Consider the following 26,323-nt stretch of genomic DNA (forward strand, 5'->3'; position numbering starts at 1 on the left):
TTTTCGGCAACCAAATGAGTATTGTCTTGTTTTGTTTGTTGTCAGTGGTTGGAATCACTGATATCTCTGTTCAGGCTGGGAGGAAGCAGTATATGACAAAAGCACTCGAGCGGAGTGTAGGACATTTCGTTACAAGTCATAAAGCAGAAATAAGCCTATTGATTTAACAGTTTCAAAAACAGTTACATTCCTGGAATGTCAGGATTGCTAACTGTCACATTTGCTTGTGTCCTTAACCAAAATGGCAAACCACCAAATAGCTGCTGTCATAACTGATCACAGTGGCACAGAACCATCGGTCATTGGCTGTAAAGGACAGGAGGGTTTACTTCTGCTTTAGGCTGTCAGCAGATCAGCCTCTACCAACTCAGCAGTGCCTGAAAATGCCTAGAATTGGGACCAGCTTAGCATATGCAGGGTGAGACAATGTATTACTGGATTTTATACAATATGGTCACTTATGTTTAATATTTTACATAGCTATACCTGGCTGGACCAAAAGGGGCCAGCCTGAAGTCATTTAGCAGGACTTCATTTTCTGACTAAAGTTCCACTGCAATCAATCAATATACATACATATATATATATATATATATATATATATATATATATATATATATATATATATATATATATATATATATAAGCCTTCTGTGTGCAGTATCCCCTCTCAGCCCCCTAATACTCACTCAAGCCCCATCTCTATCCAGCAATGTTGCACAAGAGCCTGGGCTATCACAGCAGCAAGTGCCATTGGCTCCCGCTGCTGTCATTCAAAGTTAGTGAATCAAGAGAAAGGTAAAGGGGCAGGGCTGAATTTGGTGTCTGAATGGACAAACAGGCTTGGGTGCACTCACAGTAAGCTGCTTGCTTTGGGGGCAGGAGGGAGGAGCCAGGAGCACTGGCGAGGGACCCAGAAAAAGGAGGATAGGGGCTGCTCTGTGCAAAACCACTGCACAGAGCAGTTAAGTATAACATTTTTGTTATTTTAAACAATAGAAAAAACTAGATAAATGTTTTGTATTTTGTAGTATCTACTGTGCTGGACTGGACCAAAGGGTTACAAAGTCTATAATGGATCACCAATTAAAGCATACAAACGACTTACTAGCTAAGAGTTCCTTCCTACCTAAGAGCACACTTAGAAAAGCCATCTTTATGTGCTTTTTTCATGTTTACATCATACTTTTTACACCCATGCCTCTTTATTGATCATAATTGGTTAAGAACTTTATATGTATTAGTTGTCATTATTTAACCACCTCAATACAGGGCACTTTCACCCCCTTCCTGCCCAGGCTATTTTTCAGCGCTGTCACACTTTGAATGATAATTGTGCGGTCATGCAACACTGTACCCAATTGATTGTTTAACCACTTAACAACCGCCCATTGCCGATTAACGGCTTCAGGGCGGTTGTTTAACTCTGAGAGGCCGTTAATTAACGGCCTCCCAGAATTCTGCTCTCGCGCGCCCCCTGGGGCGCGCACACGAGAGCATCCGTGACCGCTGGGTCCAGTGGACCCGGCGCATCACAAATCACGGTAAACGGCCGCTCATCGCGGCCGCTTACCACGTGATCGCTCCGTCAAATGACGGAGTGATCACTTGTAAACAAGCCGGCGTCATGTTATGACGCCGGTTCCTCCCTCCCCTCTCTGTACCGATCGGTACAGCGGAGGGGGAAGAGATCGGTGTCAGCAGCGATGTGGGCTGCATCTGCAGTGCCCACATCGCTGCTCACCGAAAATTAACCCCTCAATTCCCTGCAAATACTCTGCATTACTCTGCAATTCCCTGCAAATACTCTGCATTACTCTGCAATTCCCTGCAAATACTCTGCATTACTCTGCAATTCCCTGCAAATACTCTGCATTACTCTGCAATTCCCTGCAAATACCCTGCATTACTCTGCAATTCCCTGCAAATACTCTGCATTACTCTGCAATTCCCTGCAAATACTCTGCATTGCTCTGCAACACTCTGCATTGCCCTGCAACACTCTGCAACACTCCGCAATGCCCTGCAACACTCCGCAATGCCCTGCAACACTCCGCAATGCCCTGCAACACTCCGCAATACCCTGCAACACTCTGCAACACCCGCCAATACCCTGCAACACTCTGCAATGCTCTGCAACCCCCGCCGATACCCTGCAACACTCTGCAATGCTCTGCAACCCCCGCCGATACCCTGCAACACTCTGCAATGCTCTGCAACCCCCGCCGATACCCTGCAACACTCTGCAATGCTCTGCAACCCCCGCCAATACCCTGCAACACTCTGCAATGCTCTGCAACACCCGCCAATACCCTGCAATGCTCTGCAACGCAGTACTCTGCAACACCATGCTCTGAGATACCCAGCCATAGTCGGTGATACCCTGCAATACCCAGCCATAGACATCTCCCGCCGCCCTCCGCCCTCCGGTGCTTCTACCGAATCGCTAATACGATCAAAGCCAGAATCTTTTTTTTTTCAGGCTTCCCAGCTTAGAGGTGAGATGTGGGTCTTATTGACCCCACATCTCACTGTAAAGAGGACCTGTCATGCCATATTCCTATTACAAGGGATGTTTACATTCCTTGTAATAGGAATAAAAGTGATCAAAAAAATTATTTTTGGGGAAAAAAATGTCAAACTAAAATAAATAAAGTAAAATGAACAATAAAAAAAAATGTTTTTTTTAAAGCGCCCCTGTCCCCATGTGCTCGCATGCAGAAGCGAACGCATGCGTAAGTCCCGCCCACATATGAAAACGGTGTTCAAACCACACATGTGAGGTATCGCTGAGAACGTTAGAGCGAGAGAAATAATTCTAGCCCTAGACCTCCTCTGTAACTCAAAACATATAACCAGTAAAAAAAATGTAAATCGTCACCTATGGGGATTTTTAAGTAGCGACGTTTGCCGCCATTCCACGAGCGTGTGCAATTTTGAAGAGTGACATATTAGGTATCTATTTACTCAGCGTAACTTCATCTTTCACATTATGCAAAAATTGGGCTAACTTTACTGTGTTTTTTTTTTTTTTTAAGCACAAAACTGTTTTTTTTCCAAAAAAAAGCATTCGAAAAATTACTGCGCAAATACCGTGCGAGATAAAAAGTTGCAAAGACCACCATTGTATTCTCCAGGGTGTTTGCTAAAAAAACATATATAATGTTTTGGAGTTCTATGTAATTTTCTAGCAAATAAATGATGATTTTTACATGTAGGAGAGAAATGTCAGAATTGTCCTGGGTGCTCCAGAACACCTGATGGCGCTCCATGCATGTTGGGCCTCTGTATGTGGCCACGCTGTGTAAAAGTCTCACACATGTGGTATCACCATACTCGGGAGTAATAGCAGAATGTGTTTTGGGGTGTAATTTGTGGTATGCATATGCTGTGTGTGAGAAATAACCTGATAATATGACAATTTTGTGAAAAAAAAAAAAAAGTAAAAAGAATCTTGATTTTGCAAAGAATTGTGGGAAAAAATGACAACTTCAAAAAACTCATCATGCCTCTTACTAAATACCTTGGAATGTCTTCTTTCCAAAAAGGGGTCATTTGGGGGGTATTTGTACTTTTCTGGCATGTTAGGGTCTCAAGAATTGAAATAGGCCGTCAGTCCTTCAGGTGTGATCAATTTTCAGATATTGGCACCATAGCTTGTGGACTCTATAACTTTCACAAAGACCAAATAATATCCACCAATTTGTACTTATTTTTACCAAAGATATGTAGTAGTATAAATTTTGGCCAAATTTTATGAAGAAAAAATTACTAATCTGCTAAATTTTCTAACAGAAACAAAGAAAAATTTGTTTTTTTACAGAATTTTCGGTATTTTTTCTTTTATAGCACAAAAAATAAAAAACCCAGCGGTGATTAAATACCACCAAAAGAAAGCTCTATTTGTGTGAAAAAAAGGACAAAAATTTCATATAGGTCCAGTGTTGCATGACTGAGTAATTGTCATTCAAAATTCGAGAGAAAGCTGAAAATTGGTCTGGTTATTAAGGGTGTTTAAGTGCCCAGTGGTCAAGTGGTTAATCATTTTCTTCACACAAATAGAGATTTATTTTGGTGGTGATTAATCACTGCTGGCTTTTTTATTTAAAAAAAAAAAAAGAAAAAAGACAGAAAATGTAGAAAAAAAGTAATTTTGTAAGTAAGTAATATTTTCCTTTACTGATGTGTGCTGATGAAGCTGCATTGATGGTCACTGATGATGTGGCACTTATGGGCATTGATGAGGCGGCACTTATGGGTGCTGATTAGGTGGCACTGATGAGGAGGCACTAATATGCCACACTGATGGGCACTGATAGGTGGCACTGATGGGCACTGACAGGGGGCACTTGTGGACACTGATAGGTGGCATGGATTGGTGGCACTGATGGGCATGGATATGCGGCATTGATGGGCGGCACTGGTGGGCATTGATGGGCAGCACTGATAAGCAGGCACTGATGGGCACTGAAAGACAACACTGACTGGCATCACTAATGGGCACTGATTGGTGTCACTAATGCGCATTGATTGGCGTCACTGATGGGCACTGATTGGTGGCACTGGGGGGCTTTACGGTAATCAGGGCACTGATGATCAGTGTCCTGAATATCTCTCTGGGTGTCCCCTGCGAGGAGATGCTGCTGATTGGCTTTCCGTGCCACACACTCTGTCAGTGTGAGGCGAGGAGAGCTGATTACTGGCACTTCCACATTAACATGTGACCGGCTGTGATTGGACAAGGTCGATCAGATGGTTAAAGAGCTGTGCCATTGGCTCTTTACAGACATCGTGGTCGAGCTGTGTCCTAGGAACACAACATGCGAAAGCGGCCGTTCTGGGGGACGTCATATTGTCATTTGACAGTGGGCAGGCGGCAAGTGATTAAATAGTAATTGCTTTTGTTAAGGCCCCTGGTGGTATTCCGAGTGTGGCTTGGGGTGGATTTTCAGTACCAAAAGTGGTACCCCTGAGCCACACTCGAGATAACATCGCAGGATCCAGGTACATGTTACTTACTTTGTCCCCAGGATCCTGAGATGTCTCCCCGCTGTGTGAGCGAGCTGTCCTCTTCTCGATCTATCATGGAGCCAAGCTCCATTCCCTGTGAGCGTTGTGACACATGGGGACAGAGACCGGCACCAAATTCAAAAAGTAAAACACACAATACATATACAGTACACTGTAATCTTACAGATTACAGTACTGTATCAATTTATTTCACATTCCTTTTGTCCATAGTGATCGATCCAGTGCCCTGCATGCAGTTTTATATCATAAATAGTGTTATTTCTGCCTAGAAACTGGAGCTTGTCCATTTTAGAGCAAAAGTGGTTTTAGAAAACAGCAATAATAAATTAGAATCACTTGCAGAATTGAGCGATGGTGATTTGTGGGGAAATTCGTCATCAAACACTGAAAGTAATGACAGCAACAATTCTGCAACTGAGAAGATTTCAGTGTGTTTCATTTGATTACATTATTTAATCATTTCTATTATTATTATATTATTATCTGTTATAATTATTTATAGTTATTTATTATATTACAATTTATGATTTTGTTTTTCAAACTTTATTATACCCGGCATGTCTACTAGACTCTTGTTTGGACAGATTTAAGTGAGTTATTTCTAAGAATTACAGCCTACAATATAAAACGCCAAATTTTCATGTAAAATAATTGTACCGCTTTCAGCATCAAAAATCTGAAATAATCATACCGCCAGGGAGGGTAAGAAAAAAATCTCTACATTTTTGGGGGTGTTATGTAAACAAAAGGTGCATGGAACGCTTCCAGCTTGCCATATTGCATTGAATTTTACTGAAATTTACAGCACTGCAGATTGAAAAGGAAGGGTAATTTGTAATAACATTCAGTTACATATGGTTCTTGCAGCAATTGTTTATGCTATATTATAATTTTTTTTATTTGCATTTTTTTCCCCCACAAAAGTAGAGTTATCCTTTAGGAATGAACAGTACATATACCTTAGATGAATTTTGGCAACCAATGATATATTATCAAACCACATAGGGGTTGATTTACGAAAAATGGAGAGTGCAAAATGGTTCAGCTTGTTCAATCAAGCTTTGACAAAAAAACTGGAAGCTGATTGGTTCCCATGCACCAGATTTTGCACTCTCCAGTTTTAATAAATCAACCCAATAGAGTGCATTGTTTTCTGCCATACAAATAGACAAACACTCAAAAAGGAGACACTGCTGTATTACTAAACAGGAAGTAGAACTTGCATTTGTAATAATCAAGTATGGCTGCTCCATGTGCGTGGAGGCTTTTAAAAGTAGACATAAAAGCAGAGATCTAAAGCATTAACATGCATTGATGTATTTGAAAGACCAAAAACATATATTCTTTTAAACTTTTAACCTCACAGATTTTACATTGCTTCACTTTCCACACATTCAAATCCCTTTCAATCACACATAAAAAAGCCAGATTAATTTCTTGTTATGCAACCTGACTGCACAACCAATAAAAAAGTAAGACTTTATTGGGCTTTAAGGAAAACAATTTCAAATAGATAATTTAAAAAGTAGAGCTTTTAGCACATAAGAAATTTCTGACCAAAAAAGGAGGGCTGTTTACTTTTCATTCACTCTAAAAACTATTTTCAATCTAACTCTTATTCATATATTGGGTTCAGGGGAAATTTCTACATTTTAAAAATTGTCTAAAATGAATGAGTATTTTAAGTATTCACTCGTAGGCTGATTTACTCAAGGATTTGAGGGTGTTCACACGTGTATGAAGATTCACTTCAATTTTCCAGTTATGGATCATTTACTTGATTGATCTGAACATGAATGGATGATTAAAGTGAATATTCTCAAATCCTTTAGTATGGGGGTAGGCAACCTTGGTATTCCAGCTGTGGTGAAACTCAGATTAGAGAATATCTAAAGCCATAGTCAGAGTTTTATTTCTGTGCATGTACCTATTGGAGGCTTTTCCTCTCTTCCTGTTTGGTAAAACATTGTCACTACACTGGAAATGATGTCAAATGTCTCTAACGGAGCCTTGGATAGCAGTAAAAGGCAAGTCTCTCTATATAAAACTAAAAAAAGGTTTTTGAATTTACATATACTTTAAGTTCACTTTTGCATTGTGCTGTTATAGTTCATTTAGTCTGGATTTCCAATACATGTTATATTTAATATTTATATTTGAAAATGTATATGATTAGGTACCTACAATTTAATGTTGTCGCATTGGCCTTCCTTTAAAAAAAAAAAAAAACTTTCCAGCATGCTCTTGAACTTCTATGAGGCCACTCAATATGATACATGTATAACAATTTCCATTGAAACTAGGAGGGCGGAATATTACATTGTAGCACTTTCTTAGGGTGGATTCACACCTATGCATTTTTAATGCTTTTTGCATTTTTCAGATTTGCACTACAGAACGTGCTCCATAGAAAATCATGTTAAATGGACGTAGTGCAAATCTGAAAAATGCAAAAAACACTAAAAATGCATAGGTGTAAATCCAGCCTTAGGGCATCTATGGACTGTTACCTTTAAGGGCTCATTCAGATGGGTGATCAGACTCATCTTCCAATCTAAAGTGTTACCTGCAGAGTGTGAACTGGATTCCCATGCATCAGACAGCGGCTTAGATTAGAAGATAAGTCTAATCTGCTGTCTGAATGAGCCCTAAGTCGGGCCAAATGTTTTTTTTTTCTTATGAGCTAATACAGGAGGTTGCTTGTGTCTCTGCAACCTTGTTGCTGTAGAAATGCCAACCCAAGTAATATATCTGAGGTGCCTAGCTGTACGTTAATATGGAGAGGATTAACACTGTTTCTGTTGAATATTAAAAATAGATGGAAAAAAAAACTACAATAGTCTCAAAACCTCAAGAACAGGCCTGCAATGGTGTTTTAAGAAGACCACCAGAGTGTTTTGTTTTTTAAAGTTCACCCATCTCAAGTAAATTAGTACAGTATGTGTGTATCTCTTAATGTCTAATAGAATTATATAACTTGAATCTACTGTGAAAATTGAATTTTGTAATGTTCTGCTTTTTCTTTACCCATTTTGTATGCTAAACACATAAACCTTTTCAAGTATTCAGTGGGTTTATTTGTTCCTTGGGGTGTACTTAGTGAAAAGCAGATTATTGTAATGGATTGATACATTCCCATAATCTTTCTTATTTTTTCATCCTTTATTCTGGCAAGCCATGCAATCACCAGCCTCGGGGAGATCAGCAGATTGCAGAAAGCACATATCAATAAAATCTCCTTCAACTCAATTAAGTGATGCACGTATAAATCCTAATGAACAGAGTAACAACAAATGCAGTGTAGATGGTTTAAAGTTTGATGTGATTCTGACATTTAGATTTAACATTTTGCTGTGAAATATATGTCTTCACAAAAAGAATGTAAATGAGGTCAGGGAATTTAAATGATATATAACACAAAAAGACTAACTAGAAGAATATTAGTTTTAGACTAAAGAGAACCAGTCACCTACTGAAATGTGCAATAATCTGGATCTCCACTGAATTGTTAATAACAGAATAGACATACTTCTTATGAATTACTGGGAATTTGATTATTTACTTGCATTCTATCCCTGTCAGAGCAGGCATCAGACTTTGGGCTACTATCACACTCAGACCACCCGAACATTAGCGGTAAAGCGCTGCTAGTTTTAGCAGTGCTTTATGGCGCTGTGCGGGTGGGAGCTGGGCGTTTTTAACCCAAAGAAGGGATTAATAAGGGGTTAAAAGGACCCAAAAATGCAGCTGCCGAAACACTTTGCAGGCACTTCGGCAGCGCTACCCATTGATTTCAACGGTAGGGGCGGTTTAGGAGTGGTGTATGCACCGCTCCCACACCTCCCCAAGATGCTGCTTGCAGGACTTTTTTTCCCGTCCTGCAGGCACACCACTTCAATGTGAAAGCACTCGGGCTTTCACAATGGGGATGCTTGAGAGGTGCTTTCCAGGTGCCTTTCAGACATTCTTTTTAGCGCTAAAATGCCTGAAAACTGCCTTCAGTGTGAAAGGGGTCTTAAGGTTATCTTATGTTTTGCCTGGGATTACCATTGATAACAGATGCAATAAAATAAATACACAAAAAAAAATACAATACAAGAATTACATTAAAGAAAACTGAAGGTTTTATTATTGACAATTTTATTTTATCTATCTATCTATCTATCTATCTATCTATCTATCTATCTATACATATACACACATTTGTGGTTGTTTTGTGACTGTGTTTTTTTCCCTCAGGCTTTGTCCCTAGGATACTATGCTCACTCCTCCCCTGTATCTATGGAGGAAGCCATGCTCGCCTCCCAGGCTGGGCTTCAAATATGTCTGTCCTTGTTTGTCTTCAGTAAATAGGGGCTGATGGGATTAGTCGTTTACAAAATAAAGCTATGTTTGTTTTTGGATCCTGTTAAGTTCATAAGAATTGACAAGGACACTGCAGTTCTGGCAAGATCAGCAAGCATTCCTGTAAAACGGTTAAAAAATACAACCAGCCACCACATCTAAGGACAAGTAAAAAAAAATATTTATTTTGTTCTTGGATTTAATGATCCTTTAAATGTAGAGATGTGTAGCTTAACCACTAGAGTGAGGGTAAACTAGCCACTACAAAAAGCTGTACCCTAATGACTAACAGCATTTGAAATAAGCTATCAGCCATAAGGGTTTATTTACTAGTGGTAGGTTCTCCTGAGGGGTAGGGAATGTAATCTAAAACTGGTCATAGACGGATCAAAATTTTGTACGTTTGTAATCAATCCACTGATGGACTTCAGTGCAACCAGCCTTTCAGTTTTTTTTTTTTTTTTTGCTTAGTCACTGGGTGGCTGCTATAGATACCAGCACTGATCATTATTATTATTATTCAGGATTTATATAGTGCCAACAGTTTGTGCAGCACTTTACAATATGAGGGCAAACAGTACACTTACAATACAAATCAATACAGGAGGGATCAGAAGGCCCTGCTCGTTAGAGCTTACAATCTAGAAGGGAGGGTCAAGTTGAAACAAAAGGTAATAACTGTGGGGGGTGAGCTGATGGAGAAAATGAAAATACAGTTAGGTGTGGGTAGGGTAGACTTCTTTGAAGAGAAGTGTTTTCAGGGATCATCTAAAAGCTAATAAAGTAGGAGATAGGCGGACAGATTGGTGTACAGCATTCCATAGGATTGGAGAGGCTTTGGAAAAGTCCTGGAGGCGAGTATGGGAGGAGGTGATGAGGGAGCTAGAGAGCAGGAGGTCTTGAGAGGAACGAAGAGAATGAGTAGGTTGGTATTTAGAGACTAAACTAGTGATGTAGCTGGGGGCAGAGTTGTGGATGGCTTTGTACATAGTTGTTAGTATTTTGAATTTAATTATTTGGCTGAGAGGAAGCCAGTGGAGGGATTGACAGAGAGGAGTAGCAGACACAGAGCAGTTGGTAAGGTGGATGAGTCTAGCAGCGGCATCCATGATAGATTGAAGAGGTGATAGACTATGTAGAGGCAAGCCAATGAGAAGGGAGTTGCAGTAGTCGAGGCAGGAGATGACCAGCGAGTGAATTAAGAGCTTTGTTGTGTCATTGGTTAGAAAGGGGCATATTTTGGAGCTGTTGGGGAGGTTGAGGCGGCAGGATTTGGACAGTGATTGGATGTGTTGCTTGAAGGTGAGTTCAGAGTCTAGGACTGCACCTAGAACCTTGGCGTGAGGGGATGGGCTTATGGTTGTGCCATCGATTTTGACAGTGAGATCAGGGTAAGGTGCATATGGGGGAGGAAAAATTATAAGTTTGGTTTTGGATAGATTGAGGAAGCGATGTGACATCCAGACTGATATATCTGATAGTAAATTAGTGATATGTGAGGAAACATAAGGAGTGAGCTGAGGGGTAGAGAAATAGATTTGGGCGTCGTCAGCATAGAGGTGGTATTGGAAGCCGTGGGAGGCTATCAGTTGACACAGGGAGGAGGTATAGATTGAAAATAGGAGTGGTCCAAGAACAGATCCTTGGGGGACCCCAACAGAGAAAGGAAGATGAGAGGAGGAAGTAGAGTTGTAAGAAACGCTAAAGGTGCGGTTGGATAAGTAGGAAGAGAACCATCGAAGAGTACAGTCACGGAGACCAAAGGTGTGGAGTTTTTTAAGCGGAGGAGGGGGTGGTCAACCATATTAAAGGCAGCAGAGAGGTCCAGGAGGAGGAGTACTGAATAATGTTGATTGGTTTTGGCTGTTAGTAGAGTGTTTGTTATAAGTTGTTTTAAGAGAGCAGTTTCTGTGGAGTGTTGAGAACGAAATCCAGACTGAAGGGGATCAAGAAGGCTATTAGCGAGGTGGACACTCAGTCGGTTGTAGACCAGACGTTCGAGGAGTTTGGATAAGAAGGGGAGCAAGGATATGGGGCATAGGTTGTTAGGATTGAATGGGTCCAGTGAGGGTTTTTTAAGTAACGGTCTGACAAGTGCATGTTTTAGAGAGTTGGAGAAGATACCAGAAGAGAGGGAGAGATTGAAGATGTGAGTTAGAGAGTGTAGCATAGAGCCAAAGGGTGAACATAGCATTTGTGAGGGAACAGGATCCAGAGGGCAGGTGGTAAGCTGGACATTACCAAGTAGTTTAGCAACTTCGTCTATAGTGGTGGGGTTGAAAGAGGAAAGTAATGATTGTGCCTGTGGTCATGATGTGTAAAGCGTGGAGGGTATAAGAACAGTAGAGATATCCGCATGAATTGCATCAATCTTCTGTTTGAAGTGATTGGCAATCTCCTGGGCAGTGAGTGAGTTGGCGGGTGGAGGCGGTGGAGGACGAAGTAGAGAGTTGAAAGTAGAGAAGAGTTGACGGGGACAGGATGATAGGTTGCTGATGAGATTGATTAAATAGTTCTGCTTGGCAGAGAGGAGGCTGGAATTGGATTTTTGGAGGGCAGATTTATATTGGTTGAAATCTCTCTGTGACTTGGTCTTGCGCCACAGGCGCTCATGAGCATGACTATGTTTTTTCAGACTTCTAGTGACATCTGTTTGCCAAGGTTGAAGGGGTCGGGGCTTGATTCTGTGTGTAGTGAGGGGGGCCAGTGAGTCCAGTGAGGCTAGAAGTGAAGCGTCGTAGACAGAAGTGGCTAGGTTGGTGCAGGATAGACGTAGGTTTCTGCGGGTAACTTTAATGCGGTTAGAGGGAGAGGAGGTGAAGGAGAGGGAGAGAGTGAAACTAATAAGGTGATCAGAGAGAGGGAATGGATAGTTAGAGAGGTTGCATGGAGTGCAAAGGTGAGAGAAAACGAGGTCAAGGATATTGCCTTCGGAGTGAGTAGGATTGTGTATCCACTGCTTCAGGTCAAAGGAGGAGGTTAGGCTGAGAAGTTTGGAAGGGGCAGATCATTGTATCCCCATGCTCACCATCAGCAGAACACAATACCCTACAGGAAGGATTCCCCCATTAACACAGTCAGAAATGGATATATTTTCTTTCCTTTCTCACTTGTGGTTAAAGGAAAGAAAATTGCATAGTGTACGCTTCCCTTAGTTATTTTAGTGTTTACTCGACTTATTTTTACACTGATCAGTTTTTGATGCACTCTTGGTGTTTAAAAAGCAAAACAAAAGTGCATGAAAAATGTATCCATTATCATATGGAATCCTTCACATAAATGTGCTGTGGGTGTGGTGCATTTTTAAAAGTCCTGCATGCTGCATTTTTGGTGCGTGTTTTAAAAGTGCACCAAAATGTACCTCCCATTGAAATCAACAGAAATCGCATAAAAACCAAATGCACTGCAGTTGAATTTTTGGTGCACTTTTTGCATCACATGTTCATGTTTCACAGGTGCATCCTGGGAGACAAGCAATCGGAAAATTAATCAAAAATGCACCAAAAGTGCATATACATTTTTTTAATGGAGCAGCGTGAAAGGTCCCTAAGACTAACCTGTGATCACTTTAAATACCTAATCATGCACAAGAGAATCTGCTTTTTCATACTTAGATGATTGAAGTAAACATAAGTATCATTAACCACTTCCCACTCGGCCAATGCACATATACGGCCTTCGGAAGGAGCGGGATCGCGCGCTATCCCGATGTGCTCGTGTCACCCGGACACGGCGCATCTCAGATCGGCAGGAGGGCTCTGTGATTGGCCCTCCTGATCACATGACGGCCGTGTCCAATCACGGCCGTCATGTGATGTAAACAAACAGCCGGTTGCTAGGCAATCGGCTCCTCCTCTCCTCACACAGAAATCATCGCTGAGGAAAGGAGAGCAGATCGCTGCAGCCGGCTGATGATCAGTGAGTATGAGTTGTTTTTTACAGCTTTTTACTCACTGATCACCAGTCTAGTGTAAACACACAACACACCACACAGTATAAACACAATGTCCCCACATATGTCCCCAAAACACACATGTCCCCAAAACATACATGTCCCCAAATAATAAAAACACATGTCCCTAATAATAAAAACATGTCCCCCACATATGTCCCACTAAAATCACATGTCCCAATGATTATCTGTACACATATGTAAGTGATCATTTGCGTACATATGAAAATACAAAAAAGGAAGGACCTTTGCGCTACTACATGGAAGATGGAATAGGGTATGTAAATACCTCTAAAAAAAACAAAATAAACAGTAAGAAAATAATCACAAAGTGCACATGCAAAAATGCAAAAAATGCAGCAAGACGAGATAGTGAACACAAACTACCAAATACAGTGATAAACTAATTAGAGTCCTGCGCAAAATATGTCAAAATAATACAGTCCTGAAATTGCTAAGTGCAAAAAAACGTGTAAAAAAATATATCAATCAATATAAGTGTAAACAAACAGTCCATATATTTAAAACACCAACGATAAAAAATGGATGAACAAACGGTGATGAACAATCCCAGGAGAAAGGGCTCACAGAACTCTCACCTTAAAACAAGGAAATTCAGGCTCATCACAAATTCAGCAAACATCCCACTTCATTCCTCATATTCAGCCACCAGAGGGATCCTTTTACTGTGCCAGATAGAAGATCATTTCTATATCCGGCCACTAGAGGGCCATAATAGCTCATGTATTATAATGATAACCCAAACGTGATGATTCGTGATGAATGGCTCAAAAAAAGAGAGAAGGGGGGGGGAGAGAGAGACAGAGGAGGCTCCAATTGTGTAGTATATTGCCAATAAAGTACTCACTCCCGTAGGACGCACCGTAAGTACAGTAGGACTGGCGGAAGACGCCACACCACCATTTTAACTACTCTTGCTGTGTTTTTTTCCTTTGTAAATGTGAGAGTCCGATTATACTGTTTAATTAATAAATTGAGTACTCAGCTGTATGATAAAAATATAATATCAGCTTATGAAAATCTGTGTAAACAATATAACTTATTGAGTAAACTGTTTTATAGATATCTTCACCTTAGACAGGTGCTTCAGGTACAGTTTAGAAGGAAAGAATTAAAAATATCAAAATATCCCCTTATAGGTATTTTGAGATCACAGAGACCAAAGGGATTAATATCTAAGCTCTACTCACACTTGCTACAGAAAAAAATAGGAGGTGAACCATTGAGAATAAGGGATAAATGGCAGGCAGCTATCCCAGACATGAGCAATCAGGAATGGGATGAGGTCTGCACCTCTCACCTGAAAGTATCCCTTGCAATGAATAATTCAGCTAAATATAATAGACCAGACATACTTGGCTCCAAATAGACTGCATAAAATGGGGAGGATGCCTGAATCAAAATGCACTAGATATGGGCAGGGGGGAGCAGACTTCCTTCATATAGTGTGGTATTGTGGTAAAATAGGGAGATATTGGCAACAGGTGATCAGAAAAATAGAAAAAGTTTTAAATAAATCTATTTCGGCCACGCTGGAGCTCTGTTGGCTGGGGATATTAAGGGATGAGAAAGGTAGCAAATATAATAGAATTTTCTTACAGGAAGTATTATTTCTGGCAAGAAAACAAATAATAGAGAAATGGATTCAACCAAATCCACCGACAATAACTCACTGGGTGAGAGCAGTTAATCAGGTTTTACCTTATGAAAGAATAATGTATGAACAAAGGGGAAATGTGCAGATATATGAAAATATATGGGCAAAGTGGAATAGATCATGCTTAACAATGGACACAGGAATAACCGAAAATGTAGTGTAAAGTGACCATGGGTGAATGTGAGAGAATGGAGTGAATGAAAGGAGAAAATGGAAATGTAATTGGAAGCATTTGAAGAATTGTATAAGGATATAAAATGTAAACTATTATGTAAGGAAAATATTTTGTAATAAAGAGTGTTGAAAAAAAAATAAGTAACTGCTGAAATTGCTGAAATTGTTAAATGTTAAATATTATGGTATGATATCTCAAATATTTCCTGTTCTCTGTCTTTTACACCCAACCAGAGCACCTGGCCGATATAATGTCTTAATGTTCTACTGTTTCAAAATCGTATTATTATTATTCTGTTATTTCTCTATTGTTTTACTTTTTTTACTGTTCTCTTTTCTGTTTATACTCCCGGTGTTTTCACCTGGATTGTTGCTGTTTATAGTCTATGTAACATGTATCACACATATAAGTATATAGGAACCATCTTCTGGTCTCTAAAACCTGCTGTCTTGATCATCTGCTGAGGTACTATATACTCGTTCTTCTACTGTAATGTATGTTATTATACTTCTCTCTAATAAAAATGAATGAAACAAAAAATGCAGACATAATCAGACCACCAGGGAGGTTAAGGGAATCCCTTCGGGACCCCCAGGCCATCAGAACTAGTGTCCCAGTTTGAAAATGTCCCCTCTATTACTTTTCTGGGAACAACCCAAAAAGCCTACCAATAAAAAAAGACAATGTTGTGTGGTTTGTGATACTATTTTAATTCAATATTTTACTATTATAAAGACATATTGTATTTACTTGATTGAACTTAGTTGTTTATGATACACCACATGTGCCCTGTGAAAGCACCTTCCCTACGATTGGTATTCCAGTCACCTTTTTTCTTTTATATGAATACATATGCTGCAATGAAGTGAAGCTTCACCACATTTGCTCTGGGTGCAACTGCAATTGGAAAGTGCAAAATCTATTTGCCTTTAGTAAATCAACCCCAAAAAAGTTACTATTGCAGCTTATCAATCCTTAGATTTGGCGATTCTATTCATTTTCTTTTTTCAGTAATATTTTTCCTTTATTTTTACTGGGTGATCCTGCCAGTGATACACATCCTGTACTAGAGTGACAAAATAAACTCATTGCAATATATATCTATATAGAGAGAGGAGCAGAATTGTTGTTATCCTAAAACTGTTTTTCTGATTTGGACTATATACACTACCTCTTTAGATCAACAGGTACATTTCAGAAAATATACAGTATTTAGCCTGAAAAAAAGGAAATGATTGCAGTGACTACATTTATGGAATTGTAATATATTCATATTTTTGGAGGTTTCGTTATTTTTTTACATGCATTAATAAGATTATTTTCATCAGGTTGATCTCTTTTACATGCACGGTATATTTAAATAATTATTTTAAATAGTTATACATGAAAGTCATAGATTTTTGTTCTCAACACCTTAAACCTCTTCTTGGCAAAAAAAATAATAATCTTGTGTTCTTTACTATCCATACCATACACAGTGGAGTTAAATAATGATTTCCCATAGCAGGAAGTCTTTGGTCTATGGAATACATAAAAATCGAATTGGTTGAACTTCAAAGTAAAATATTTTTGTATTTTATACACTATGCAATGAGAGGTCACAAGAATGTTGAATGGTGCCATTAAATAAAAATGTAAAACAATGATGTGGATTGCATGTCTTCTTTGCAGCTGAAGCAGACGTTATGATAATGAAATGCGCTAAGACAATATGCATAATAGCCTGGATTACTTTATTTGCTAATCAGTCTGGATATAAAAATAGATTATGTTCTGTAAATGTCAGCAAAAGTCAAATCCAATGAGAAGAAAATTTTACTGAAATGTGTGCTCATGAAAAAAATAGAAAAAAATAATGCAGCATGAATTCAGCTTAGGGAAAATGGAGACTTGTGAAATGATTAATAGAGGGTTTTTATTGTATAATAATCAGAGACAAATTAGTTCTACATCCTCAAAACTTTTTAATCTATGGACAAATCCAGTCTGCTGATTCAGTTTTTTATCTGATGCGGTGGTAAGAACAAAGGCATATTTCTGGACCACAGTTAATATATTATGAGAAGCCAGATTTAACTACATTACCCAGGTACCTGATGCAAATTTTAAATTAGCGTTTATTACTATTAACATCTTATGTCTATTATTACTATACAGGATTTATATTACACCAACAGTTTGCGCAGCGCTTAACAAAATGAAGGCAGACATTACAATTACATTACAATTTGGTACAAGAGGAATCAGGGGGGCTTGCTTGCTAGAACTTACAATCTAGAAAAGGTAATAGCTGTGGGGGATGAGCTGATGGACAAAGTAAAACAGTGTATTAGTTAGAAGCAGGATAATCTTCTTTAACCACTTCAGATCCGCGCTATTGCCAAATGACGGCATTAGCGCGGACCTACATTTCCAGGACTACGTCTATTGATGTCGTCCTGGTTACGAGCGGCCTGCGCGCCCCCTGAGGGGCGCGCGCGGCGCGCTCTGTGATCGGCGAGTCCGTGAGACTCGCCTGATCACCGATCCGTGTAAGGGGTCGATCCCGACCCCTTATCACGTGATCAGCTGTCAGCCAATCATGTGATAGAACGGAGCCGGTAATCGGCTATTACTCCTCCTCGCGCTGTCAGAAAAAAAAAGCCGATCACCGGCGGCCGTGATCGGGACATCAGTCCCGATCACGGCCATCAATACAAGGGACCACCTGCCACCTGCCTGTGCCCACCTGCCTCCCGCAGTGCCATCCTGAAGTAAAATAAAAGAAAAAGTAAGTGCCCCCCGTCAGTGCCCCCTGTCAGTGCCCATAGTGCCCACAGTGCCACCCACAGTGCCACCCACAGTGCCACCCACAGTGCCACCCACAGTGCCTCAAAGGTGCTGCACCCCAGTGCCGCCCATCAGTGCCCAGCAGTGCCGCCCATCAGTGCCCAGCAGTGCCACCTATCAGTGCCACCTATCAGTGCCACCTATCAGTGCCCATCAGTCCCATCTATCTGTGGTACCTATCAGTGCCCATCCGTGCCACCCATCCGTGCCACTTATCCGTGCCACCCATCCGTGCCATCTTATCTGTGCCCATCTTTGCCCATCAGTGCCGCCTTATCTGTGCCCATCGGTGCCGCCTTATCTGTGCCTATTAGTGCCGCCTTAACTATGCCTATCAGTGCCCACCAGTGCAGCCCATCAGTGCCCACCAATGCAGCCCATCAGTGCCCACCAATGCAGCCCATCAGTGCCCACCAATGCAGCCTATCAGTGCCGCCTAATCAGCGCACTTCAATGAAGGAGAAAAATGACCCGTTTGCAAAATTTTATAACAAACTATTAAAACATGATTTTTTATTTTTTTTTTTTTGCATCTTTTTTTGTTTGTTTAGCAAAAAATAAAACTCCGAGCTGTAACTAAATACCACCAAAAGAAAGCTCTATTTGTGGGAAAAAAATGATAAAAATTTCATTTGGGTACAGTGTTGTATGCCCGCGCAATTGTCACTCAAAGTGCATCAGCGCTGAAAGCTGAAAATTGGTCTGGGACTGAGGGGGGTTTAAGTGCCCAGTAAGCAAGTGGTTAAAGAGAAGGGTTTTCAGGGATCGTATAAAGATGGATAGATTAGGGGACAGTCAGACAGATTGGGGTAGGGAGTTCAAAAGGATGGGAGAAATCCTGTAGGGGAGCATGGGAGGAGGCGACAAGGGAGCTAGAGAGCAGGAAGTCTTGGGAAGACAGAAGAGAGTGGCTTGTTTGGTATTTTGAGACTAGGTTAGTGATGTAGCTGGAGGCGGAGTTATGGACGGCTTTGTAAATTATTATTTATGTTTATAGCATTGTTATCAATATTTACAAATACATTATATAGGTTTACAGACTTGTAACAAAAATGGCCTTTTCTAGGCCAATACAATCATTTGGCTTAAAGTACATATTTCATTTAACAGCTGAAAAAAAAGGTAGTTTCATATGCAACTCTGGGCATAGTTAGGACCTTAGGTAAACTAAGGTGGACCTATTTAATTTAGGTCATACATTATATATCTTAGGTATGATTGTAGGTTTGAGTTAAGTAAAACAGTGCTTAGAATATTAAATCAAACACAACTAAAAATCTGAGACTGGAAAACATATGATTTTCTCCATCCAATCAGATGACAGTTGTCATTCCAAAGTGACTAACAAATATATAACAACTTTTTAATGTCTGCTATGGGATCTGCGTTTGCTTTGCTTGCCTTTGTTTTTTGTAATCACGAAGATATTGCTACCACTGTTTAACAAAAAATTTAGCATTTGGGTAATGCATCAAAACCTACAATAATAAAATATCATTAGAAGTTCACATTAACATAACATTAATGTTTGTAGTTATGATTGTTCTATAGGTTTGAACAACTAGTCAGCTGAATGCACAATGTTGAGATCACTTGCCTCTCCCAGTCCCGATGACCTGGACCGCCGCAATCTCCTGTTCGAACCCCCGGTATATCCACGTAAGGAGCCTAGGGCTTAGAAATCCTCTCTCCATCCTTGCATCTTCTCCATAGCTGACAGGACAGGCTATGCGGCTGCTGACCAGTTGCTGGCTATGTTGCGGCGCTGACCAATTGGAATGCTCCAAAACATCCCCCTGATGAGGGACATTTTGGACATTCAGCTCCAGGGATTTCTAAGCCCCGGACACCTGACACGGATATACAGGGGCTTACAATTGCTGATTGCTGAGGTCCAGGTCCATATATAAAGGTGAGCTTACCCTTTAAAGCGAAAAGGGGAAGTTCAGCTTGTTCGCACGAGGCACTGCCGAATTTGGCAGGCTTCAATGTTGGTTTCACTGCCGCATTTGGCAGGCTTCCCTGTTGATTTCCCTTAGTGAAGATGCCAGCGCCTGCACTCAAATCCGACTGATGAATCAGGTTGGGGTGCCCACATTGCTGGATCCCTGGACAGGTAAGTGTCCTTATACAGTGGTGTGAAAAAGTGTTTGCCCCCTTCCTCATTTCCTGTTCCTTTGCATGTTTGTCACACTTAAGTGTTTCGGAACATCAAACCAATTTAAACAATAGTCAAGGACAACACAAGTAAACACAAAATGCAATTTGTAAATGAAGGTGTTTATTATTAAAGGTGAAAAAAAATCCAAACCATCATGGCCCTGTGTGAAAAAGTGATTGCCCCCTAAACCTAATAACTGGTTGGGCCACCCTTAGCAGCAACAACTGCAACCAAGCATTTGCGATAACGTGCAATGAGGCTTTTACAGCATCCTGGAGGAATTTTGGCCCACTCATCTTTGCAGAATTGTCCTAATTCAGTTACATTAGAGGGTTTTCGAGCATGAACTGCCTTTTTAAGGTCATACCACAACATCTCAATAGGATTCAGGTCAGGACTTTGGCTAGGCCACTCCAAAGTCTTCATTTTGTTTTTCTTCAGCCATTCGGTGGTGGACTTGCTGGTGTGTTTAGGATCATTGTCCTGCTGCAGAACCCAAGTTCGTTTCAGCTTGAGTACACGAACAGATGGTCGGACATTCTCCTTCAGGATCTCTTGGTAGACAGCAGAATTCATAGTTCCTTTTATCACGGCAAGTCTTCCAGGTCCTGAAGCAGCAAAACAGCCCCAGACCATCACACTACCACCACCATATTTTACTGTTGGTATAATGTTCTTTTTATGAAATGCAGTGTTCCTTCTACGCCAGATATACTTGGACACACACCTTCCAAAGAGTTCCACTTTTGTCTCATCGGTCCACAGAATGTTGTCCCAAAAGTCTTGGGGATCATCAAGATGTGTTGTGGAGAAATTGAGACGAGCTTTGATGTTCTTTTTGCTCAGCAGTGGTTTTCTCCTTGGAACTCTGCCATGCAGGCCATTTTTGCCCAGTCTTTTCCTGATGGTGGAGGCATGAACGCTGACCTTAACTGAGGCAAGTGAGACCTGCAGTTCCTTGGACGTTGTTGTGGGGTCTTTTGTGACCTCTTGGATGAGTCGTCGCTGCGCTCTTGGGGTAATTTTGGGCGGCCGGCCACTCCTGGGAAGGTTCACCACTGTTCTTCGCCATTTGTGGATAATGGCTCTCACTGTGGTTCGCTGGATTCCCAAAGCTTTGGAAATGGCTTTATAACCCTTTCCAGACTGATAGATCTCAATTACTTTCTTTCTCAATTGTTCCTGAATTTCTTTGGGTCTCGGCATGATGTGTAGCTTTTAAGGATCTTCTGGTGGACCTTACTGTGTCAAGCAGCTCCTATTTAAGTGATGCCTTGATTGTGAACAGGTGTGGCAATAATCAGGCCTGGGTGTGGCTAGAGAAATTGAACTCAGGTGTGGACAACCACAGTTATAGTATGTTTTAACAAGGGGGGCAATCACTTTTTCACACAGGGCCATGATGGTTTGGATTTTTTTTCACCTTTAATAATAAACACCTTCATTTACAAATTGCATTTTGTGTTTACTTGTGTTGTCCTTGACTATTGTTTAAATTGGTTTGATGTTCCGAAACACTTAAGTGTGACAAACATGCAAAGGAACAGGAAATGAGGAAGGGGGCAAACACTTTTTCACACCACTGTATGTGTCCTTATATTAAAAGTCAGCAGCTACAGTATTTGTAGCTGCTGACTTAAATTTTTTTTGCCCAGACTGGATTTCCTCTTTAACTACTAGTGCTTAAAAAAAAATCGTAAATAAGGATAGTAGAATAAAATATTAGAGATAAGTGAAAAAGAAATCTATTCAATTTATGTATAGAAAATCCAGAGTGAATTTTGTTAAACATTGACCTAGGAGATTTACTGCAAGCTAGAAAACTGTTTACAATAATTATTACTTTTTATGGTACACTATACTGAAGCAATAGAACAGTCACTGTGCGAAATCTCACCTGCATTCATGAATAAACACTAGACACTAGCTTGCAATGTTTTTCATGGCAACTAATTATATTTTTACTTACTTTAATTTAATTTTCCAAATTGTACTAGAAAAGGACAACTAGCATTTGAATGATTGTACCATAGCATAACCATTTAAAATATTTATACAATTCTGCCAAAAAAAATTGAAGTTATAAAGATCAACTGTAGATGTAATACAATATACTTTATTTAAACAAAAAGACAGTATAACATGGGAAACAAACAGTCAAAAACACGGAAAATTTGATTATATACTATTCATATATTTGCTTGCACTGTGGTCACATCAAGTGGACAGTTACTTGATAAACACTTTACGCAAAACTTTTTCTTCCAATCAATTTCTTTCAGAAAGTGCTTTTGATTTTTTTCTCTGTGCATTTCTAAAATCAGTTTCCATGAAGAACAAAGTCAAATAATCTTGTGAATCAATATTAAAAATTTATACTCCACAGCTTTTGGTTTATTGAGTGCCACCTGCATGGAGATTAATGATCAAGTACTTTTTTCTAAAATTACTTTGAGAACCTGCAGGCAACAATAGTTACAACGCTTTACTGGGGCTTATCACAAGGCAAATACACTCATCCCAAAAAGACCACATTTTCTGTTTTTAATCTTCTTGCTGAATTATCAAATGATGATGACTCGGTTAAAGCCTGAAGGCCTAACTTATATTTTATGGGTTAGGGGGTTATCTAAAAAGGATTTTTGAATTCATTATTTTTTTTAACATAAGTTAATAGTCAGTAATACATAGCCAGTAAATGATCAGGCACAGTATTTGACATTCTGTTATATTAACCTGTAGTCTGATTCCTATTTCACATTAAAATTTATCTTCAGCTAAATGCTATTATTTTTTTGTTTTAGATAAAGTAGGGAATAGTTAAAAACACCTGTAAGTTTTCTTTGTCTTTGCTGTGTGTATCCCTTTGGTGAGATTTGCCTTCACTTCTTGTCTAGAAACATGACAATAGTTTCCCTATTGGAAAATTCCCCCTTTGTCTGATTTTCTGCTTACTTGTGCTATGAAACTGTAATCATTTTAATGATAGGATATTTTATTAGGAAGTTTAATAATATATTCAAAGGTTTTGATCAAAAGACTCTAGTGCTGTGAATGTGCAAAAGAAAAAAAGCTGTTGGAGGTGCTGCTATTTTTCTTGGGAGACACCGGAGGAAATGGAGGTATAAGAAATGGAAACAGGCTAAGAGAGCAGACTGGTGGAGCCTAACGCTTTTTGATATTGAGACAGTGTTGCTGTTCATCCTTTGCACTGGTTCGTGTGAAGTGACTAAAGTTGCCAGTTTTGAAGCTTGATTGACTCCCTGCCGCTGGCGGGGGGTCCATACGAGTTGGTGAGAGTACCCAATTATCTCATTTGGTGGGGGTTGCAGACCGTTCACATTCATATTATCTTTGAACTGTCCTCTACCTAGAAGTCACATCTATTTACATGGCCCTATTTTATTATGTGCATTTACTTTTGAATAATATTGGTGGACATTGAGATTTTTCACGTTGGCACATTTGCACTTTATTATGTATATATACTCATATGTTTTATGTTTGTCCCCTTCATATATGCGGCCTCGGCTTTCGGGGGTTATACCAGGATGATGCCTGCAGCTGCAGGCATCATCCCAGTACTGTTTTTTAGAGTGGGCGATCGGCTTTCCAGGGATAACAACCGATGTGGCTAAAAGCTGCTCGATGGTTATCCCGGAGTATCAGGAGGGGACATCCCCCCTCCCGCTCCCTCCTGCTGCTCTGACCGGGCCTTCAGTTCCAATGGGAGACCCGATCCCTGATCCGGCAGTTCCGGTGTCTAGTCACAGACCGGTGTTCTATCATATACTGTGCCCCATCTGTAGCGCAGTACAGAGCACACACAGATTCCGAAAATACCCAAAGATGAACGGCGCCTGCGCCGTGAGTCCAGGTTCTATCCCCACCATCCAAGTGGACATAAAGTTGGAATATAAAAGAGCCGACGCAAGGAGGCTGAGCCCGAAGCGTGGCGAGCGAAGCAAGCCCACGAGGGGCCCTCTATTTTTCCCAGCCTTATGTCTGCTTGGATGGTGGGGCTACCACCTCCACTCACAGTGCAGGCGCCGTTCATCTTCGGAGATTTTCCGAAGCTTCTTCTGCTCCGTACTGCGCATGCGCAGTACGGGGGAAAAGACACTATATGATGGCAGGACACTATCTGCCAGAACACCGGAACAAAGCCGTAAATGGCTTTGTTCCAGTCTCCTGAATGTAAACATGGAAGCGCATGTGACGTCACAACGTAATTTCTGGTTTACTCGGCTGCCAATGGTGCCAGATTTAAAAAATATACAGTATTCAGAATCGCCATTTTTGGCGCTCTGAATACTTTGAAGTGCAAAGGAGGGATTGGAGGTCTTTTCGACCCCCGAGCCCTCCATAAAGACTACCTGTCACCACATGCTACTGTGCACAAGGGATGTTTACATTCCTTATGACAGCAATAAAAGTGATCAATTCTTATTTTTAAAACACAATTTAATAATATAAAAACAAGTAAAATAAATAAGAAAAAAATTGAAAGCCCCCGTCCCCGTGAGCTCATGCAGCAAAGAAAACGTCTCGTGTGCATATGTAAACGGTGTTCAAATCACACATGTGAGGTATTGCCGCGATTGTCAGGGTGAGAGCAATAATTATAGCACTAGACCTCCTCTGTAACTCTAACCTGATAATCATAAAAAATATTTAATGCATCGCCTATGGAGATTTTTAAGTACCGTAGTTTGTCGCCATTCCTCGAGTACCACGAGTGCGTGCAATTATAATGCGTGACATGTTTGGTATCTATTTACTCGGCGTAACATCATCTTTTACATTATACAAAAAAAAAAATGGGCTAACTATACTGTTTAGTTTTTTTAAATTCATGAAAGTGTCCCTTTTCCCAAAAAGTTGCGTTTAAAACACCGCTGCACAATTACCATGTGACATAAAATATTGCAACAATTGCCATTTTATTCTCTATATTCTCTGCTAATATGTATATATGTATATATATATATATATATATATATATATATATGTATATATATATATATATATATATATATATATGTATGTATATATATATATATATATATATATATATATATATATATATATATATATATATATATATATATATATATATATATATATATATATATATATATATATAAAATATATATATTATATATATATATATATATGTATATATGTATGTTTGGGGGTAAGTAATTTTCTAGAACAAAATACGGATTTTAACTTGTAAACACCAAATGTCAGAAATAGGCTTAGGCATAAAGGGCTTATACAGGTATATCTCCCCGTACATTTAATACACCTATAGTGTTACACTGACACTTTATTTGTTTGTTTTTTTCTTATGCACATTCACAGTGCTGCACTTTCATTTTATTTATCAATACACAATTGTCTAATTGCAGTGTTAGCAGCTTTCCAATTTCATTAACTTAGTGGCACAGTCATTATTAGAATTTATACACTGATGTAATATACATTTTACAAAAAAAGGTAAAACAAGTAAAACAACTAAGCTAAAAGCCTGTTATTTTATCTTTATATTAAATATCTAGCTTTGTGAAGAATGGAAAGCCCACTTTTAATTATTTTATAAATGTCTTTGTGTACACATTTTATTCAAGAATCCTTAAAAACCTTAGTTAGCATGGACAATTTTACTGTAAGTATATGGGGCCATGTCCTTCCTTACATAGCAGTCCTTAATTTCAAGGGCAAATTGAAAAAAAATATTGATTTTATAAGAGTGTGTTCATGGCATGGTTTATAGTACTTTGAGAAATATTAAATATTAATGGTCAGTGTAAAAAGCATTTGACTAGCAAAAGAACCAAGGCTAAGGTCATCAAAACCTTGTAGAATTTTCAGCATATACTATTTTAATCTGTATTCATGACACCATATAATAGACCTAACTTTTGGATATTGTAAAGTTATTAAGTCACAGATAATAGTAAACCTTCAGCAAGTGATAACCATAACTTTTTCATAAACTGATGAACTCTTTTTTGTACATAAAAGTATATATTTTTTTCTGTGCCAGATTTATAAATAAATATGTTGTCATTGTCTGATCGACTAAATAACTCTTCAAAGAAAAATTACAAAAGTGTAGCATTACATAATATTTTATTTACTTTAAAT

At 39.5% G+C, this 26,323-nt stretch overlaps 1 protein-coding gene across 2 annotated transcripts in view; it reads right to left on the minus strand.

Moving 5' to 3' along the window:
• Positions 1 to 26,323, minus strand: part of LOC143976105 (uncharacterized) — a 76,879-nt gene that overhangs the window by 50,170 nt on the left and 386 nt on the right. The window lies entirely within an intron of this gene.

This window comes from Lithobates pipiens, unplaced genomic scaffold, assembly GCF_037356315.1.
Source record: "Lithobates pipiens isolate NorthernLeopardFrog02 unplaced genomic scaffold, aLitPip1_a1.2 Scaffold_13, whole genome shotgun sequence".
Lineage (NCBI taxonomy): Eukaryota > Metazoa > Chordata > Amphibia > Anura > Ranidae > Lithobates > Lithobates pipiens.